Source organism: Amblyomma maculatum, chromosome 4 (genome assembly GCF_055883805.1).
Source record: "Amblyomma maculatum isolate TAMU_Amacu chromosome 4, ASM5588380v1, whole genome shotgun sequence".
NCBI lineage: Eukaryota > Metazoa > Arthropoda > Arachnida > Ixodida > Ixodidae > Amblyomma > Amblyomma maculatum.
The window spans coordinates 21,516,056-21,536,612 of NC_139347.1; positions in this window are offsets into that span (position 1 = coordinate 21,516,056).

Below are 20,557 nucleotides of genomic sequence, written 5' to 3' on the forward strand. Positions count from 1 at the left end.
GCTAAATGATGCTACAGTGATGATGCCAGCCAAATGTCAGGTTCCTGAAGTATGCTAGTGAGGAACCTGATATATGCGGTATAAGTTGGCAGGCAGGGCACAGATACAAATATGCGCTTAAACCGAGCCGTACTAACCTGTCTGTGTGATCTAGCTGTAGCGTGTATGCGTCAGGATACGAGATTCCGTATGGGTACAATTTCCATCTGAAATGGCTACCTAATTTGGCAGATGTTGGGAATTCGGCCAAGGCAGGTAGTCCGGCTATGTGAAGCAAACTACCGCGAATCAGTGCTAGTCAGGTCAGCTCTCAACCACATCTTTTCAAGGTAAGGTTGTTAGTAGGGCCGTGTTGCACGCGGCTCAAGTTTTCAGGAGCGGCATAGAAAGCCACGCTTAAACCATGCCGCATGAACGCGCCTGTATGGCCTAGAGGGATAGACTGTTTGAATCGGGATCCATAGATTTGGGTGGAGTCTATTCCCATCTAGAATAGGCTGCTGAAGGTGGCGCCTTCTGCTATTTAAGCCATGCCATGTCGCCTCATGAAGTGACACACACATTGTACTGACTGGTTGTTGCGTTGAGCGGCGTCACTCTACATGGCTTAGCCCCGCAGGTAAGCACCGGTAACTGAAGCTAGCGTGGGCAAATAAAAAAGAAATGAAAATAACGTTGCTCATCCCACACCGCCATAAGCACGAAGGCCTATAAAAAGATGGGCATAAAACAAAATTTTGCATCGCAGAATAGAAACAAAGACAGCACAAAAACTGGGCAAAATGAAAAAGGGGGTGAGGGAGTGTACATAAAAATTATGCAGATGTTTGAAAACAGCTTATAATTTTAATTTCATTTTTCTTTAAAATTCCTATCATAATGTGAAGATGTCTACCAGACCTAAAGTTCAAACTTACCATTTTTCTCAGGAAAAGAAGCTTCTTTGACATCCTAACCATCTTTTAAACAAATATCTTTTGACCATCAGTCTCAACCGAATTACAGACAGTTTTGGCTTGCAGCGAAGCGCTTACGTTTTGCACAGGCAATGGTTCGCAGCCGCTCTTGTGCACGATGCGCGAAGATTACTATAGTTGAATAGGATATTTGTACCTCACTGCCTTCTACAGCCTTCGAGCGGCACTATTTTTCAACATAGCCTGCAGCGAAAGAGGCCTGGAGGGCACTTCGAAAGTAGGTTAATTAGTTCACGCATGGAACTCTCAATTTGCCGCCTAGAAAGGGGCTCCGACAAAGGCAAGGATTTTGATTCAGCAATTATGAATATCCGCGAACTAGTCGAAGGGTTTGAATAAGTACACTATTCAAAGACGCATATATATTGCAAGCTGAGGTCTCTGAACGAAAGTGGAGTTTATCAGACGAATGAGTTCTTGTGCACTGCGTACGTCGAGTGTGAATACAGAATTGGAGTCGTGAAGACACGTGCCCGGTGCATCTTCACGATAAAGCTTTATAGCGAAACGCCGCCTCACTCAGCGTACTTGATGGGCCACAAGGCGTCTTTTTTTTATTCAGTTTCGATTGTCTGGTACGTGCAGTTTACAAAGTAATCTTCTTTTTTCTCTTTTTCTATGTTACTTGCTGCGCCCTCGCCTACATATCTCCAAGAGCGCGTCCGAACATTGACACGGGCCGCCCGCTCACGGCCGGCTTGAGGGAGAGGCTGCCTGCGGCCGCATAAGCGTCGCGCTCAATGGTTCTCTCCCCCTCATTACCTTTTTATTGAAATCGCATATGATCGCAGCCTGCTACGCATTTCAACAGAAGGGCTTGATGACAATATACGAATGAATAGCGAAAAAAATATGCCCTAGCGAATGTAGGATAAAATTCAGCGCCATTGATTTTCAGCCGCTTTGATAGCCGTTGTGGCACGGCGCTCTTAGCTGGGAATGACGCAGCTGATAAATTTATATACATAAGTACCTCCCAGCTTGTACCAGCTGCATTTAACAATGCTTATTTTGCAAATTTATTGCAAGTTTACTCTTCAATTTTTAATTATTTTTTTCATTTTACATAACTCCTTTGTAGTTATTCTATTCATCATTCAGTCATGATATAATTATGCTTTATTCATGATATGGCTATATTTGTGGCTGCCATAACGACGCCCCTCGTTTCCTATACTGGCCGCTTAAATGCAATCATTACGAAAGTACGAACATGAAATTTATTATGTACAGAACTTGTTTCCTACCATCGCCCATCAGATTTTGGAAGTGAACGCTTTACCAGTATGGTCCATCAAAAAGCCATCGGCGGTCGTTGAAGCCACTTACAAGGTACCAAACCCCCTTCCACCCCCTCCTAGTCGTCGGCCCGATTAAGAAGTCAGCGAGCGCAAGTACAAAGGGAGAAATGCGTGCCATCGAAGCTCGAAACATGCGTCCAACAAAAGCAGTGGTGAGAAGGTGAGCACCGCCGGGAAGTCGCGCCAAGGACAGCGTCCACGCATTTGCCTGAGCATTTCTCCTCGCATTCACGCGTCATTACCAACATGGGAAGCCACAACCGCCGTCGACTAGGTCTGTGGGCGGGCGTTCCCGCAAATACGCCGGTAACGACGATACGCGCCGCGCGAAAAGGGCTTCGCTTGGTGTATTAGAAAGTTTTGCGTTTCAGCCTCCAAGCACCATGCTAGCCTTAAACATGCCCAATGACATTGCAACTAAGAACCATGACAATACTGTAAGCCAAGAGCGAGCGACAAAATAGCCAGAAAGACGCAGATATTCCAACGAGGCCTACGCCAAAGCACGCAATAATCAGAGGGATGAAGATATTGTGACAACAAGAAGCACTGACAGCTTGTAAGAGACCGCAACACATGCAGAGTCAAGAACACAACCTGAGACTCGCCACATGGTGGCGACTAACTGCAACAAAAAGACATTTATTGAAAACCCTTTCAGCCCCTCGTACCTCATCTGTGCGATCGATTGTGGTTTGTCAACGACTTCAGCAGCTGTTCTCATCGCATGCTGTCTGTTGAAAGGCAAACACATTCGAAGACAATACTCGGCTTTGGTGCACTAATGCTTTTCCACTGTTACGCCTGGACTGTCTTCAAAGTATTTGCGAAAGTTTTATAACCGTATCTAGCCCACCTCCTTAAAAGCGCCTTCCTCATTCAACTCTCCTCGGATTATTTATTTTGTGCTTTTTTGCTATGTTAGTTCTTTGTCTCCTGTTGGGTGACCAGACAACGCTATGACATCTGTTCAAGCTTCATTCTGACACTGACGCTAAGAACTGTGATGTGCTCTCAAAATTTACTCACCATTTCCGATTGGTCATTATGAAATAGTTTTCCCAGACTTCTTGTACGTTGACGGGGTAGACTGTGGCGAAGACAGAATGGTAGCGGCCATTGCTGACGAACAGGGTAACGTGCTGTGTAGTGGGGTGGTTTCCATGACTCATACGCACACAGGGGGAAGAGGTCCCTATCGACCTCTTCATGGCAGGACCCTTGGCAGCAACCATTGTCAGCAATTTCAAAACAAATATCAACAGTTACATCTCAGGATGTTTCTCCACACGTAGAGCGATTTATACTTAACATCCAAATTTCGCAAGAAATTTGCATAGTACGAACACCTTCTCACGCCTCCCTTCCTGAGAACGAGGCAGCCCACGAACTAGCTCGAGGTCTGACTTTTCGAGCCGTTCACTCCGACCGAGCCGAGCGTTTCACGAACAAAGACAAGCTATACTCAAGTATAGATACATTTTGCAGCCCTACAATCTTACCAAACAGAAATACTTACCCTCAGACAAATAGCTTACTAAACAACAGGCATGCGCTCGGAGGGGACTCCAAATCAACTTATTTCCAAACCAAACCCCCAAATATGCAGCTTCTGTTATGAGGAACAATACTCCGACAAATGAAAGAAATGTAGTGATAGGGGCCATCTAAATCATATGATCTAAACCTACGCTCAAGCTTCTCAAGCGAGTTAATTCATTAAAGACTCTGAAAGCTAGGGAACACTACAGTTCAGCACCGACCCTGAGACTCAACTCCAATTGATCCGACTAGGCGAACACGCAGTCGAAGCACAAGGGCTAACGACCGTTGTCAAGGCAGGGGGTGACCTGCAGGTAACTCCCCTGTATCCTTTAGACAATAAAGTTTTCCAGTCCATCCATGACCATTCCCGTGAACAAACGAAAATTTCCTCTTACAGCAAATAGCTTTTCTGTTTAAGGTGAGAAGGAACATGAAACACCGTTCGTGATTGCGCAATAAAACCTAGAGCCCTAGTGTAGGACGCACTGTGTTTTTGTTTTAATTTTTAATTAAAGTTCACATAACCTCTGAAGTGACAGGCGCTGAACGAGCCCGCGCTTTATAAAACCTTGATGCCTTCGTGGTAAATTAATTTTAGATATATTTCAGACAACAAGGAATGCCAAACAATTACAGCGTCCTCTTTGCTTGAGGGAGGTGTCGGTTTCGATCCCTCGAGCCTTGCAAGCTGAAGTAGCCGAGCTTCTGTCCGTGGAGAGATTCGCGACTACTCAGGCTAAAATATTTGGAAGATCACTATTCGCACCCCTTCTCCCCTACTTCTCGCTTCTTTAAGCGAAAATCCCCTTGTTCTGCATGGTCTCCCCTAACAAAGCTTCCGGCCCAAAATTGAAGACATTCTTGCATATTCATTTCATATCATTCAGCAAAGAGGTGTGCTACCTTCCGCAATTCTGCCATTAGGCTTCCACTTTGACAATTCTTGTTTACTTGCGAAAATCGGTCTTCTGGTGCCAAGCGCGTGACTCGCTCCCTTAACTACAAGAAGTTCAGAACGAAACCGCACTTTAGGGGGTCTTTTATTTCACTCTTTTTTGAACTATATATATTGCCACATAGCATCGGAGGCTGATGAAGGATGAGGAAATGATTAAATTAATAGAAAGATGTTCGCTGACTTTATCCTTATTTTCTTGGCACCGCACTGCTAATTGACAGAAAACGCTTGATTCAAACTACAGAGAAAGGCGGAACATAATCCTGGGCACAACGTAGCTGCTCTGTTTATCAAGCGTGTGGTCCTCTGTCCTGTGTGCTACTACCTTGTGTAGCTGTTAGGGTCCGGTCCACAAAATTATGCTGGCCAACCGAGTCCGAAATGGCCAACTAGTCTTTCTGCTGAGTTGGGTACGCAACTAGAGACTGGAAAACATGTCTCTTTGAGACAGCGAAACTCATCCGAGTTAGGTTTTTTCTTATTGTAAGTATTGTAGGTGAATTATGTTTTGTATCTGGGCGTCCCTGGTTCCTCCATGTATAATGATTTCAAGAGCCAATGCTGATAGGCGGCACATCATCAATTCGGAGATGAAAAAAAAACAAAACGGTAGCCTATGTACACTTAAGCTTGCTTACAAAAGAATTGGAAAATTTATTACGCTAAAAGGTAATGCGTTAAGAAATCAGCTCTTCTTTCCCCTAGACAATGTAAGCATCACGCATTGTGTGCTATTAAACTGTCAGCATAAATGTTAGCAACACCGTATCTTAGATAAGCGCTCTGAATTTTTTGGGGGGTTTGTGACTGCTTACTATTCGAAATTGTTTTTTTCAGGATAAATAAAACAGTTGACTGAGTCTCCTTTTAAGAGTAACCTGAGCGCACCAAATACGAAGTTGAGCGCACTGGTATCATCACCAAATTCTTCCGAGTATTAATCATTTACTCGAGCCCGCTGCTAGAGAACAGTGCCGACGTATAGGCGGCGTAATTAAATGTAAAACACATGTTCATTGACAATCTTGAAGTCTAGCATATGCAAACCCAGCAGGTTTGCGCGGGCGAAATATTTGGTATCAGCGAGGGTACCGAAGATATCTGCTCCCCTTCTTTGGCGTTGCCTTACCATTAGGTTTTCACAGTGCCAACACATTGATTTATTTATCTCCATACTTACAAAGCCTGAGGACATTATAGGGAGGAGGAGCATACAAAGTTGTAAGCACATTCCTTGAAGGCATCAACGTTGGCTATGGTGGTGATGGAGGCAGAGAGAGGGTTCCACTCTTCCCAAGTGTGAGTAACGAATGAATTTAGAAGAATATCACTGCGGCATGTTGGAACACCTACATGAATATTTATTATCGGTGCGGAATGACACGTAGGAAGGTGGGATAATGAACTGAAGCTTAAGAGCGGTGTTATTGGGGATTTCATGCAACAGAATTGAAAGTACCAGCGACAGTGAGCAAGATTAGGCATATTAAGTGTTGTTTTTATTGAGGATACACTAGCAGTGCTTGAGCAGTTAGGATATATAAAACGCGTTCCTCGGTTCTGAAGAGATTCAGTACTTTGTAATAGAATTATATGAGGGGCGGTCCCAGACTGAGCATGCGTATTCTCGTTTTTGCCGTATAGAGTTGTTAGAGATAGAGATTGTTTTACAAGCTTCAAATATTGATTGCCCCTTAGAGTGCACACGCCGCAAGCGCCTCGCAAACTAGACAAAGCGAACACGGTCTTAAGAAAAATTTTCTTTAGTGGAGTGAATGCTAATGTCGAGTTCCAAAACCATATTTCGGTGTCGAGATGCTCTGCTCTGCCTTGAACATTTTATTAGCAAGACATGTTCGACGCCGAAAGGGCAGATTAACAAAAGGCGGCTATAATCAAAACACCGAAGAGTTTGTGGCGCCACCTTTCATTGACCAAGTTCGATATCCACTCTCTGACTGCCTACTAGTCGTACCTTCGCTCTATTCCTTCCCTCACTATACCCGTCATTGCCTTTATTTTGTAAGGAAGGTGGTATTTAAACTCTTTTGGCCACTAATTAAGAATATAGAAGGGGGCGGAGGACCCCCCGGGTTCCTCCCTTACAGCAGAGGACCCCCGGGTTCCTCCCTTACAAGTGATGTGCCAACTCCCGGAAGGCCAGCTTGTTAGTGGTGCTGATGTTGGTGCGTCGCCGGTCTTCTGCGGCTGAGCATGATATCAGTTGTTCACAGTGATTGCCACTTTTTTCGAGGAGCGGGAGGAGAGGGGAGGAAAGTCAACGTGGATAAGTGGAGCAAGAGAGAAATGCAGGTAGAAAATCGGCTAGTTTGCCGCATAGTCGGCAAGAGGCGGAGACGAAGTCACGGAAATATCATTTCTTGTCTATCGTGTATGGGTTCACGACTATCGGGTATGGGAATATGCGACTTTGAAGCCTTTGTCGCGTGGGATTACCTGAAACAGAATCTGCTACGGTGAACGGTTCGTTTATACTGCCGTTGGAGTGTGCGTTTCAAGTTTACCTATGTAGGTGGTATAGTTAGAATGCCTGCTTTTGCCAGCCAACGTAACGCACGTGAGGGAAGCTGTTATCGCAGGCAAACACCTAGCTTATTGAGCCCTTAGATTTTGTGCGAGGTGTACCTCGAAAAGTAGCACAGCCTTTTTTTCCGAACGAATAAAGCTGTAGGCTCAGAATTAAATTTGCATACTTTTTCTGCTCTTAATAGAAATATTCGGCAGCACTCATTGAACGGCTGCCTTTATAGATGAACAATTAAAATCAGGAAATCATTTTGCAAGTACTGTTCAAATCTATTTCTATCAAACAAGGACTACCTCCGTACGCCCGCGTGGGATTACCTCTGGTGCACGCAAATTCTTGTTTTAAAAAAAGGAAAAAAAAAAAAGTACCGGCTACACAATCACGGTGTGTACCAGCATATACTGTATATAGATGCACTCAGCTTTTTTAACGAATATGCAGTCTAAGAAGTCTACTCTGATGGAAAAGAATTATTTTGAAAAGTTTTTTAGTTAGTTCCGGCAATTCTCCTTGACTGGCGACAGAGTAGAGACCGCATTTTTGTTGCCTCAGAGTTGGTCATTCACCTAACTTCCTGGAGTTTCCACTTGAGATCTGTCTGGAATATAAGAAAGTCTGTTATGCAGTCAGCAACAAACTTCGCAGAGGTCGTAAACCTTAGTCCTAAAAGCTGGCTCTTTCCAATTTTAGCGCAGTGCTCTGCTCAGTTCCTTTCGATCCCTAATGGCACTCGTCGACACCATGTAAAAGCACCACCGTGGCTCATCAGATCAGCGTAGCGGGAGGGCGGCCTTTCACATGCCGGAAAAGCTCCTATAAATATGAATCAAATCAAGAAACTTGTTCATCACTCTTCAGAAGCTGGGATGACAGATCGCCAGAGGAGCCTCCTCTACATCTCATTTTAGCTTGGATAAAAATGACGCTGCTACAAAGAAAAATTCAAAATAACAGAACAGGATGTGTTAGCAAGTTTTGATACAAAATTACCTTTTGCAAAGGCGACACTCAATAACAAAGATATCAAGTATATTGAACAAAATAAATGAGAAAGGAGCATCGAGGGAAGTGTGTTCAAGTGATGGATGGATGCATCCCCGATAAGGAGGATAAATGTAGGAAACAGAAAAAAAAGGAGCTTTTCCGCATAAGGAAACGACACGACGGCGACATTTTCTCTGATGGTAGACTAAATGGATGTCTTACATGACCTCTGCTACACTGACGTTGACCAAACAACCACAACAAAAAAGCTGGTGACGCCCACGTTTCTTCAAAATTGTTATACTCGAAATTATGTCAGAAGTGAGAAGACAATCAAAACGTCATCGTTTTAAAGCTATTTCAGCCAAAAAGGAGTCGGCTTAAGTAAGTATTTTCATATTTTAATGCCCCGCAAGAGAAAAGAAGAAAATTGAAATTTCGTTTCCGACTCCGGTCAGCGCAGAAAATACGAGAAACTCCAGAATGCATTTCTGTTAAAAAGAAAGTTTTTTTTTTTTTTTTCAAATTTAGAGCCCTAAATAATGCGAAATATAACGTTGGAATAGTGGTAATATTGAGATAGCAAAGTGAAATCAAGTGACAGTAGCCAAGATTGGCCTTACTAACAACTCCGAATTTATTGTCCTTTTTTCGTTTACGCTTTATCATCGCTTTATGTTATCATCGAAAGTGTAACTCGGCTATGTCATAAATATTTGCAATATGTCAAGAAAGAACATGCTCGAACTATACAAAGTTTGTGCGATTAAGGTGTTTCACTGTGCATCTTAACACTTGTCCTTCCTAACTAAACGCGGCAAAAACAGAGTTAATCAAGCGAATCACTCCACGTCATGGTCAGGGAAGCGGACGCTTTTTAATGGGGAAAACAGGCAAAATTTGTTCGAGATACAGGGACGGTTCGCAATCAGTTCCCTCGCAAAGCGCAAGGCGTGTGCGTCACGTATATATGTGCTTGATAATAAAGTAACACCACGTTAACCAGTACTGCATCTCAGTATATGTAACTCGTCCTTCCGGCCATAACGCACATGAATTTAAACCCTTCAAAACATTTTCTCCCCCCCCCCCCCCCCTTTCTCAGCAGGTTTTAGCTTATCTTCATATAAATTATTTTGTAATCTCAACTGGCAGCAGTAGTGACTCAGCTAACCTTCCTGGAAAATGCTAATGAGCATATACCTTACTCCCAGACAGAACGAAAGAGGAAAGGTGTGAGAAGAAAGCGAGCTTATAACAAGTCGGCGGTACGCTGAAAAGCAGGCGAGCGGTTTGGAGCGGTTAGTGAACCGACGGGTTGACTAACCGCGTTCGGCGGTGTTTAATGAGGCGGTCACGACTTATAGATTGGCCGCCAGATTATCGAGCTCAGTAGAGAAGACAGCTTTCTAACGTTTTCTGGTAAAATCCTTTGAAGGCGTGGTGGGAGCTGGTCAGCAGCTTTGTTGCATATGGCTTTTTCGAGCAGTTTGTTGCGCAAGGAGTGCCAGACCGAATTACTTTTATCACACCGAGTCGATACGAAGGCAGGAACGAGAATACGTGACACTGACGGATGCGAGTCGAGGTAGCGCAGTTGGTTTTATTTTTACCATGGCATGGCCGCTGTAGTTATCGTGTGATGGATTGAGCCTTTGGCTATTACAGAAGTTAAGGAACATTCAGAAATTGAATATTGCTTGAGACAAATGGTGCAAGCCAGTTGGTGTGGATGAAGAAGCAAAAATCAACAAGCCTCCTTTCCTGACCTGATATTTTCTACTAACTATGCTTAAAATCTCAATTTAGGGCGAAGATCTTATATAGCCTATTACCAACGGAAACCTGGTCAGGTGTCACCGATAAAATGTGGCACTGAAACCTTTGCTTGATATTATTCGTACAGTGAGGAGGTCGCGGGGATCTACAAATAACCCTTGCCAGGCAGGCACGTGACTACTGCTAGTAAACCTTGTCACATCCCTTAAAATACCATAGCCTACTACTATCATTCATACCTTTATACACCTTTATTAAACAAAATTCACTAAATCTTTTCAACCCGCCTCTTCATCTCCACCAGTATGCTTCTTATAGTATCTCATTCCATTTTGTATTCAATTTCGGGGTTTTTCATAGCCCGTAAGCAGTCTTGGCGCGCTCTGTAACGCCAAACGCTTTGTGTTTGCAAAAGCGTTCACTTCCTAAGTGCCAATTTAAAGAAGAGAAAATACGCCGAAGCCTGCCATGTGGAACGTAGGGGCCTCTGAATGATTCAGCGATTTTGCGAGGAAAGAGGGAGAGTGGGGACTGTGTTCTGCCTGTCGAACGGCGGGAAATGGTAAAAGGAAAGGGGAGGGGTAAGTTCCTTTCTAACCTAGCAGAGAAAGAACAGAGCTCCAGTTGTAAAATGATTGCCATTATCTCACACCACTTAGTTTACCTCCTTGAGCAGGAAACAACCGAGCTCAGAAGCAAAGTAGACAATGGAACCTTCACTAGAAAGTTATTTATTGGGGTGGTTAATGTCCAAACGGTCTTTCGAGTCGTCAGGAACGCCGTAGTGCTAGGCTGCAGGTTAACTGAGATACCTTTAGTTTCAATGATAAAATGCTTCTGTCTACCATTAAGTCAGTCCCGTCGAGCCAAACCCGGTAGCCAACATCCAACGGCGATTTCCAGATATTCAGGCACCAATATGAGAACATTCATTGCACCGAACGAGATTTAACTAGACGACTTATCCACTCTGTAAGTCCTCGTAAAGAATAGTCCCGTCTCAAGCAATGTCTTTGGCCGCACCACAAAAATTTGCCTATTGAACCCCAAAGTCTGTCCTTCTTCGAGTTTGATCGAAACCAATATTGAACCTATGGCAGCATGGTCAGTTCACTGGGCACCTCCAAATTGGAGTAAGCCATCCCCAAAATTTAGCCATTGGACCACGATATTTGATCTCGTCAGTATTTGACCGAAATAGGTGTCCAACCTAATTTGCGTATGATCCTTTCAATGACGACCATTAAATTTAGGTGGGTTGCCCACAAAATAGGGCATATGATTAGGCACCCCGCATGTGGAAGCAGTGGATCCTGATGAAATAAAAGTTAGGAAGCGCCTGACGGAAATCGATCCCTTTGCGAATTGCACGCCACAACAGAAGACTGCTCGCCTCTGCCGTAACGCCATGATTGTGCGGCTACTCACGAACTTTACAATTCCTCTGCGTTCTCCATAACAATCTCATACTTGCATCTACTTTTCATTAGGGAGAGCCTGTAAGCGTTTTATATTTTTGTTTAAGCTGGTTTTTGGTGAAATGCAGTATATGTCACAGTTTTAGGTGGACACCCATGCCTAATTTGTAAATTGGGTAGTAGGGAAGGAAAGGCGCGATTTCTGTCACTGTTCTTGATTCAAACCTAAACCGCGCGTAGCAAGTTGAAAGGAACGTGTTTTGACCTCAAAGCTCGTTCGTGCAAAAGACAAATAAATCCGAGGTTACACCTTATGTAGCAAGGTTCAGAAACTAAAAATTGGTGATAGATACGCAATGATACTTCGTGTGAGAAGGCTATTGGTACGACATTACTATGCCATAGGGCAGTTTTGTCTTCTAATATGTCTGCAATTCAACTGGCTGCACTCGAGAGCTACAAAACTGAAGTCTTTGGCTAACGAACCACATTTGACCGCACATACTACACACACTGCTGAAGGGGTTTGGAAAAGTTCTTTGCGGAAACGTTTTGTGGCCGCCTTGTACGAACTTTTAGCTGGTGCTGTTCCCTCTGATTATTGTTGGCATATCTGAAGTTCTCCCTCTGCTTCCGATTATCTCAATTATTTGCATTCCTCATGCATGCGACATTTTGCTATTACCTGTATGTCGCATTTCTGCTCCTTGCTTGCCCTTTGGCCGCGTTGCCTCGGCCTCTCGTAGTCGAACTTTTTTTTTCATATATCTGTATTTCTGCAATAAATATGCATACCCTTGGTACAGAAATCAAGTGATCTATGGAGGTAGGGGAGTAACCGCTCACCGCCTCTTCCTCGAGGCTAGTTGGTTCCGAGGTTGATTCTTTAAAGAAGCGACCTGTGCCTTCTTTATTAAGTTGTCGAGGAACGCTCGCCACAGTCCTACTGTGGGTCCGATGTGCAATGGCGAATGAGGTGTTAGCGGGCGTAAGAAATTTTTTGAGACGCTGGCGGAGCGACGAACTAAGGACTGAAATATGGGCTTCAGTGTCAATGAGAGCGGGCACAGGGACTCTACGAGGACATTGATCCGGTTGCGGAGTGGTGCGATAATCGAAACACAGTTGGCTGTCCGGGTTGGTAACGCAGCGTCACGTCCGGGCGCTGCGTTACCTAGTTTCCCGAGTAGGGGCCTTGGTACGTTGGAGACAAGTTGCGGCTAGGAGTAGGTGATCGGGAACGGTGGGCTTGAGGCGATGACGAACGGCTAGGACGACGGGCTTGCTCAATGTTCTCGGTACGAAGCTGTTCTGGGGTGACAGAAACGCGCCGTGGTGGATAGTAGTCATGGCGGACAGGGCTGTAATAAGGGCAAGAGGGGGGAACCGGGCGGCGGCGGCAATAGCGGGACGTATGACCAGCCCGACAGCAAACGAAGCAAATAGGCCTATCGTCAGATGTGCGCCACTCCGCAGGATTGTGGGAAGGGTAGCGCGGTGTGTAGGGCGGGCTTGTGGCAGCAGCAACCACTGGTATTGGCTGTGGTGCAGGGTATGACGTGGTAGGATTGGAGACGAAGCCCACATTCGCGAATTCTTGGCGGACGACAGCCTGTATTATAGCTATTGGTCCTCTGGAGGAGGTGATGTAAGTGTAACCAGAGTCAAGGCCTCGATTTCCCTGCGCACGATGGTAGTGAGTTTATTCTGACTTGGAAGGCTGCTGCAAAGTGGGCAGATCGTCACATGAGGATCACATGAGGATGTAGTCGCTGTGTTGGGAAGACGCTCATACCGATGGACGATGCGGCGCTGCTTCGCCTGTTCGAAACGGCGACAGACTTGAAGGACTGAGTCCACCGTAAAGCAGTCTTTGCGGAGAAGTATGTTGAATGCGTCATCAGCGATACCCTTACGTATATGGCCCACTTTATCATCTGGAGGTGCTCACCTTTCGACACAGGGCGAGGACGTCCTGTATGTAGGCGAGGTATGACTCGGTTGACGATTGAGCACGAGTAGCGAGGTCTTTTTTGGCTGCCAGGCTCAATTGGTTTGCCGAATAAGTCCTGCAGTTTTTGTTTGCAGATGTTCCACGTAGGCATCTCCTTTTCGTGGTTGGTAAACCAGGTCTTCGCCGTTCCCGCTAGGTAGAAGATGATGTTGGCAAGCATTATGCTAGCATCCCACCGGTTGTTCTTGCTGCACCTTTCGTATTCATCGAGCCAATCTTCAATATCCGTTTTGCTTTCGCCGTTAAAAATAGACGGATGGCGGATTTTGCTTAAGAAAATGGGGGCAGGTGGAGTTTGCGTAGCGGGTGGTGCGTCCTGGGATGCCATGCTTACTGTGGCAGTCGGTGGGGTGAGCTCGGGGAGATGGCGCCCACTGCGCAAATCCAGGTTTTTGGCGCGGAAGTACGAGGAACTGTGGCAAGGGGATCGAAAGCGCTTCCACCAAGATGTTACGGGGGTAGTTCAGCTTGAGGTTGCAGAGGGCGGAGGTGGGTGACAAGGCTTTCACACAATAGGCCTTTCCTGCAGGCACCAGCCGACACTGCTCGAACGTCGTCGCCGTCTTCACCAAAACTCCAGAGATTCTTCTTTTTCCTTCTTATGCGCATATCAGTGCATGCACCGCCTAACGTAACAATATTTTCACTTTGTACAATTCCTGTTAGTAATGCTGTCTTTTCAGACTCGTTCTAAGTATTTCAGAAGATCCCAGTGCAGTGTTTTCACTATGGGACCTCCACATGTATTTGTTTATTATGTATGTCATATCTACACGCGTGCAAAATAAAATTGAACGTGCAATTTTTCCTAGTAGTAATCAAGTAATACAAAGAGGGTTCGATAATTTAACAAGTTACATGGGGCTGACGTTGGTGCAGTGATATTTGTTCCAAGAAAAACATGCTCCCTAACTTGAAATCTTGTAGTTAAGGCCAGTTACAGTTAGGGCATTGGTCTCTGTGATGCAGGCTATCGAATTGCAGGCATGAACACACAAACTGTTTACTGAGGATAGGTGCTAATAATGAGCCCGAAGGTCTAACCCTTATTTTCTAGCAGATGCTTGCTATTACTGTAAATAAGCGCTGTATATATTGCACTGGGTACCTTTGAAATACTTTTGTCATATTAAAGAAAGTTTCTTATTTTTACAGACCATGCACACAGCGCTTCCTATTTTTTCCACCACATATTACACGTCTTTTGGAAATGGTAACGTTTAAAAAGAACACATAATAAAACTTCATACAACTATTACGTAAATGCGAAACCACGCCACTTGGTTGGATACTGATTAGCGCTCTCTCTGCATTTCTAAAAACATACCTGTTTACTTTAAGTGGTCTTGCTTTTTAATGCTCTGCGATGTTTGTTTTGTATAAGTAAATTGCGGTTGATTCCTTGACAATTTTTCTTCTTATGTGTATATATATATATATATATATATATATATATATATATATATATATATGATGCCACAGCTCCTCGTACAGCTCCTCGTACTTCCGCGCCAAAAACCTGGATTTGCGCAGTGGACGCCATCTCCCCGAGCTCACCCCACCGACTGCCACAGTAAGCATGGCATCCCAGGACGCACCACCCGCTACGCAAACTCCACCTGCCCCCATTTTCTTAAGCAAAATCCGCCATCCGTCTATTTTTAACGGCGAAAGCAAAACGGATATTGAAGATTGGCTCGATGAATACGAAAGGTGCAGCAAGAACAACCGGTGGGATGCTAGCATAATGCTTGCCAACATCATCTTCTACCTAGCGGGAACGGCGAAGACCTGGTTTACCAACCACGAACAGGAGATGCCTACGTGGAACATCTGCAAACAAAAACTGCAGGACTTATTCGGCAAACCAATTGAGCGAGCCCTGGCAGCCAAAAAAGACCTCGCTACTCGTGCTCAATCGTCAACCGAGTCATACCTCGCCTACATACAGGACGTCCTCGCCCTGTGTCGAAAGGTGAGCACCTCCAGATGATAAAGTGGGCCATATACGTAAGGGTATCGCTGATGACGCATATATATATATATATATATATATATATATATATATATATATATATATATATATATATATATATATTTGTTTGTAAGGTGCAACCTCTGCTAATATTATTCGTGATCCGAATGAATCCTCAAGTGGCAATTGATGATACGCTGAGTATTTTGTATTTGCTTTGTCGCTGCTCTGTTCCTCTGCCTTATTTTCAAAAATCCTGTCACTCGGAATCCATGATGGTACTCATTCGTCACTGGGAAACAGCGCAGTTATTTGGCATCCTTTGTAACCCGTCTGCGCCCTATTCAGCCTACCTAAAAATAGTCAGTCTGAGAACAACTGCTATCGTCTGCGAGAGACGCAGTTTTCTGCGAGAATCAGTCTCTCCCGTCTTCTTCGCCATGTTGGGAAACAACGTGCCTATTAGCTTTTTGTTTATTATTTTTCATTCGTTCGCATCATAATGAAAGAAAAGGCTAAACTATATTTTTACCTCCTACACGTTGTAACTACCCTTGGAGGCCGTGGCTTGCACAATAGGTTAGCACGAGCATCGCGATTGCGAGAAATGTGGGTGTTCGCAATGGAGACGTCGACCATCAATTCGGCGTCACCTGCTTGAAGAGGCGGAAATCTAATGACCTTCTTTTTCTAGGTTGTACTGCTATAATGATGCGCAGTACTGCGCGCCAGCGTGAGTCTTTTCAATCTGCCTTACGAAATAAGGATTGTTGAGAGAAGCTTTGTTTGCAGAATAAAAAGTGATGTATTCACCCTAATAGCGCACAGCACAGTATTGATTGGTTTTCACTCTATGAAGCTCCGAGGCAGACTCAGGAAGTCTGAAAGCGGTGATCTAAAGCTTCGAAAACGCTATTAACCGGTCCCTCTGAACCTAATATTATTTTGGAGGGAGGAACAAGAGACGGAGATTAATACTTCCAGCAGTACGCCATTCTGAAGATCTTTGCAACATGACTAGTTACGATATACATGGACCAACCTCTAAGAAGCAAGCTGGGAAAGCTTTCCAAGCCGAGCCAAACGGAGTCTATGTAGGCATAACCTCGCGCCTCTAGGCGTCGTTTTCTTCTATGTGGTGCAGATTTTGCTATGGTGAAAAAGCAAAATTATTGCCTCCCTGCGAAGCTAATGCAAGTGGCCAGTTTTCATTGATCTTTTTCACTACTTCTCTTTATCCACAGCTAGTATTCACATTTCCCATCTTCCAATATGCTGGTGGAGAATGGGGAATCCAGCTGACAGAATACTAATTCTGAACCTCACACCTCTTTCATTTCTCCTTGGTTTTTGCTACCATTCTTCTTTCGCGCATTCTTTTGTTTATTTTTTCTCCTGCCAGATGCGGCATTCAACGGCGTTCGGCACTCATGTTGCAGAGGTAGCTGCTGCTGCTATTTCTGGAGCTGAGTGCTCTCTTGGCACCATCGCCGGTCTTGGATGAGCGTGCGCCGAAGCTATCGCCTTCAGGCAGGGTTCAAGAATTTCTGTTTCGCCCCAGTATTACCCCTTCTCCTCTCATCTCCGCTCATTTATACTTCTTTTCTCGATGACCTTCCCTCAAAAGCGCATCTTCTTTAAGAGACCTGAATGCACGGAGCCCCACTTCGCTTGAGGTTTTGAGGCAAATCTGCAGTCGTCATCGCCTTGTATTGTCCCATTTCTTCTCTTGTGCCTCCCTTTTTGCCCTCTACAAATCGCGTTCCGACATTTAAAGAGCTATTTGTTTCTCTGATCTCCGCATTCTACTTTGAATGTGTGAACAAAAGATCCAGATAAAGGGAAACAAATGGACACAATTAAAGCAAAAGTGCGAAAAACGGGGTCGTTCTTTGCCTTTAGCGAAGAGGCGCTTCGCTTAATGCATGTCGGCGCTGGTTTCTGCTTTTGGGAACAAAGGTCTTCCGCGATGTTTGTGTCCTTTCATGCTTTTGGTAGTCGCAGCAAGATGGAGATTCCATTATGATGCTATGAGGTTTGAATTGGGAGCCATTGTGCTTACCAGACAAAAGATGCAGTCGCCATCGCTGATGAGGTCGTTTGGTTGCGACCCCCCCCCCCCCTCCCTTCGACCTCTCCTCTCCCCTTAAGGGCCAGTGTTTGAAAGATGAGTCCTGATTGTGCAAGGCGTGAGCTCGAGGCAAAGCCAAGGTAAGGAATAAGTAAAGAAAAAAAATTAGGCATTCATGAATACAGACTAAAGAGCGAACTTGAACAATTTTACCATAGAAGGTTTCGGAGCCAATTATAAGATATTTCAGAAAAACATATTTTTTTGTTCATAGCTTCTCTAAACCTAGTTTTCTTAGCAGATAGTGCCTAATATCTTTTTTCATTTTTTTTTTTTTACAGTGAACTCTTTCCACCTTATCCCACATACATTCAAAACCTCATAATCTATTTGTGGAGAGTTCTTACATCAAAATGACCGTGCATGATGCTTTGCACTTTTCTCTTTACATCGTTTCAATCGCGTTAACGTCTTGACGGACTTCATAATTTGGATTTTTAACCGTCTACAAACGTAAAGCTTGCAGTGTGTTCTACTGACTGTTAACTTAAAAGCGCGAAAGGGCATTTGAAAATGATTGAAGGCCTAAACACCCTACCATATCCATTTTCAATACTTTTCTCACTTAGTTACGTGTAGCATGGTAAGGTGCAATGGAACACACATTGAGTTGAATAAATCGCCAAGGAAATGGGACAAGCGGATTCTAAAGTAATGAACTCCATACCATTATCATTATGATGTATTATAGCATATCTTTTTTTAGAGCGATAAAAACTTCTCCACGACATCCAACCCGCTCACCATTCCCTACGACGTCGATTTGGCAAGCTCAGCGAGCGGGTCAAATTTAAATCCGACATTTTCTCGTCGGAAGCCTTTATAAAGCTATGCCTTAACGTCGCTGTGGATCACCTTGCGTGTTTTTCTGTCACCCTCGCGCTGTGCACATCACGCCGACTTCACAATCATTATCAACCCGGGTGCTCTAAATCCAAACGCACCCCTGTCGAACTATCCTCTTAAAGTAACTTAAAAACTAGAAATGGTTTGACTAATGGACTCAACCGGAAGCCAAAATTTGTATGGCCCATCGAAAATATTTACTTTCCGGAGTTCAAAAACTCGCTGCCTCCACTTTGAAAACTGACGTCAACTACTCCCTAGAATTAGTTCACAAAATCTTTGAATGTGGATGGAGTGTCGAGATTTGGGCGCTGTCCCACGATAGTGTACGTTCTTTGATGGAGTCAAACTGTCCTTCATATTTCAGCAAGAAACATATTTTATGAACTTTGGTCCCTTGTTACGTGCTTTTAAACTTTCAAAGCAAGCATGTAACTTCAAACTTAAGGTTAAAAGAAAGCAACCAGCGAATATCTATAAGGAGGCTTTTGTTACGATGAAAATTCCACAAAGTTTTTCGAGCATCTATTTCCAATTCAGATCCGGAGCCGCTACCGGCGTACTCCACCAAGAGAGCCGTTTGTGCGAATGTTGTAGGGCACGTTTTGTCAAGAAGTTCAAGAGCGCGAATTTCAAGGTTTTTTACTGCTTGCTCGAGATGAAAAGTCAAAAGTAGCCTTTGATTGAGCATTTAAACAAGAAAACGAAATAGAAATTCGCCAAACAAAACATCGCTGTTAAACAATGGCTGTCCTTTTTCGGTTGATAGCGTCCGACTTTCAAGCAAGCAGAGAAAAACTTAATGTCCGGCGAACAGGAAAGCGCAGCAAATTAAAAATTTTGGAGGTGAACACCCCCCCCCCCCCCCCCACACACACACACACACATGCATCACATAGGTCAAGAGGGTTCTTTACAGGACATGTTCACTGAGACAGTGGCGCAAAAAAACACTAAACTCGCAAGGATGACAGTATAAAGCCTACAATAATAAAGTAAATGTGGTTTTTTACCGTGGTTTGATAGAGACAAAGCTAAACTCGGGGGATGAACTGCAAATAATGATTGATGACCTAGACAGAAAAAGTAGAAAGGTAGGCTTGAAAATCAATATGCAGAAGACTAAGGTATTGTTCAACAACCTCGGGAAGGAACAGCAGTTTACATTAGGTAGCGAAATATTGGAAGCAGTAGGCGAATATGTCTACTTAGGACAGGTAGTAACCACAGATCCGGACCATGAAAAGGAAATAACAAGAAGAATAAGATTGGGATGGAGCGCATTTGGCAAGCACTCGCAGATTATGACTAGCAGCTTACCGGTATCGCTCAAGAGGAAAGTATACAACAGTTGCATCTTGCCTGTACTCACCTATGGGGCTGAAACGTGGAGGCTAACCAAGAGAGTTCTACTTAAGTTGAGGACAACCCAGAGGGCTATGGAACGAAAAATGGTAGGGGTAACATTAAGAGATAGAAAGCGTGCAGAGTGGGTCAGAGAAATGACTCAAGTTACTGACACTCTAGTGGAAATTAAGAAGAAATGGACATGGGCAGGACATGTAGTGCGAAGAGAGGATAACCGATGGTCGCTGAGGGTAACAAACTGGATTCCAAGGGAAGGAAAGCGTAGCAGGGGGCGGCAGAAAGTTAGGTGGGCGGATGAGATTAAGAAGTTCGCAGGGGTCAAGTGGATGCAGCTAGCACAGAACCGGGTTAAGTGGAGAAATATGGGAGAGGCCTTCGCCCTGCAGTGGGTATAATCAGGCTGATGATGATGATGATGATGAACTACACTTTGCTCATAAATATCATCTTCCTGACAATGACCGCACTGTGATGTAGCCTGCATGTGAGGCACAATAAGACACTAAAAAAATTCTGCAAACTTTTTTGCCATGCGCGGAGTATCCGCTTTTTTTGAGATCGCTAGAATCCAATCGAAATTGCAGCGTAAACAACTCTACTTTCAATAGGCCCAGCGAACTTAAACTTAGTGAGGAGTATGACCTTCAACTATGCACCACCAAAGAAAGACTGCACGGAACAGTCAACAAGCGCATTATATGTGAACCCGTCTA